The sequence below is a fragment of the Ovis canadensis genome, chromosome 1 (genome assembly GCF_042477335.2).
Source record: "Ovis canadensis isolate MfBH-ARS-UI-01 breed Bighorn chromosome 1, ARS-UI_OviCan_v2, whole genome shotgun sequence".
In the NCBI taxonomy this organism is placed as follows: domain Eukaryota; kingdom Metazoa; phylum Chordata; class Mammalia; order Artiodactyla; family Bovidae; genus Ovis; species Ovis canadensis.
In genome coordinates, this window is record NC_091245.1 from 222,556,140 (window position 1) to 222,558,169 (window position 2,030).

The following is a 2,030-nucleotide window of genomic DNA, read 5'->3' on the forward strand; positions in this document are numbered from 1 at the left end:
ATTCTCAGATTTTGTTGACTATGAACTATGTTTTGAGATACTGTAGCTGTTCTAATATATAAATTATATTGAGCATCATTCTGTTCCAAGAAGTAACTATTGAATGAACAGAAATTATACCCACCCAGATGATATATTATTATCACTGATATTTGAGAGCCATTTCCCTCTGTGGAAGTGTATTTTCTTTATGACACTGATGACATTGATGCTCTTTGGAGAGGCATTTATATATTAAGTGGTGATGTACACTCTTGGTCAACATTGAGATGTATCCTTACTGGGCTTCCCTCATAGCTCAGCTGGTAAAGAATCTACCTGCAATTCAGGAGACGCCAGTTCGATTCCTGGGTTGGGAAGATCCAATGGAGGAAGGCATGGAAACCCACTCCAGTATTCTTGTCTGGAGAATCCCCATGAACAGAGGAGCCTGGTGGGCTACAGTCCATGGGGATCACAAAGAGTTGGACACGACCAGGCGACTAAGCACAGCACTGACTGAGCAGTCCCTGCATTAAGTAAAGTGTTTTTTTCTTCTATTTTCAGAAAGAATTGGTGAAGGATTGGCATAATCCTTCCTTAAATATTAAACAGAGTTCACCTGTAAAGCCATCTAGATCTGGGATTTTCTTTGTGAGAAAAATTGTAAGTTACTATTTTAATTTCTTGTTAAGGCCTGCTCTGATACACTATTTCTTCTTGACTATATTTTGGTAATTTGTGTGTCTCTAACAAATTTACCTATTTCATCTAAATTGTCTAGTTTAGTGAATACAGTTGCTCATTTCCTTACATTAATTTTTTATTTTTTTTAGTTGAAGGATAAATGCATTACAGAATTTTGTTGTTTTCTGTCAAACCTCAACATGAATCAGTCATAGGTTCCAAATAGGAAAAGAGTAGGTCGAGGCTGTATATTGTCACCCTGCTTATTTAACTTATATGCAGAGTACATCATGAGAAACACTGGGCTGGAGGAACCACAAGCTGGAATCAAGATTGCCAGGAGAAATATCAATAACCTCAGATATGCAGATGACACCACCCTTATGGCAGAAAGTCAAGAAGAACTAAAGAGCCTCTTGATGAAAGTGAAAGAGGAGAGTGAAAAAGTTGGCTTAAACTCAGCATTCAAAAAACTAAGATCATGGCATCTGGTCCCATTACTTCATGGCAAATAGATGGAGAAACAATGGGAACAGTGGCTCACTTTATTTTGGGGGGTTCCAAAATCACTGCAGATGGTGACTGCAGCCGTGAAATTAAAAGATGCTTACTCTTTGGAAGGAAAGTTATTACCAACCTAGACAGCATATTCAAAAGCAGAGACATTACTTTGTCAACAAAGGTCCGTCTAATCAAGGCTATGGTTTTCCAGTGGTCATGTATGAATGTGAGAGTTGGAATATAAAGAAAGCTGAGCCATGAAATTAAAAGATGCTAACTCCTTGGAAGGAAAGTTATGACAACCTAGATAGCATATTCAAAAGCAGAGAAATTACTTTGCCAACAAAGGTCCATCTAGTCAAGGCTATAGTTTTTCCAGTGGTCATGTATGGATGTGAGAGTTGTACTGTGAAGAAAGCTGAGCTCCAAAGAATTGATGCTTTTGAACTGTGGTGTTGGAGAAGACTCTTGAGAGTCCCTTGGACTGCAAGGAGATCCAACCAGTCCATTCTAAAGGAGATCAGTCCTGGGTATTCATTGGAAGGACTCATGTTGAAGCTGAAACTCCAATACTTTAGCCACCTGATGCGAAGAGCTGACTCATTGGAAAAGACCCTGATGCTGGGAAAGATTGAGGGCAGGAGGAAAAGGGGATGACAGAGAATGAGATGGTTGGATGGCATCACTGACTCAATGGACATGGGTTTAAGTAGACTCTGGGATTTGGTGATGGACAGGGAGGCCTGGCATGCTGCAGTTCATGGGGTCGCAAAGAGTTGGACACGACCGAGTGACTAAACTGAGCTGATACATATATCCCCTCCCTTTTGAACCCCCTCCCATCTCACTCCCCATCCCACCCC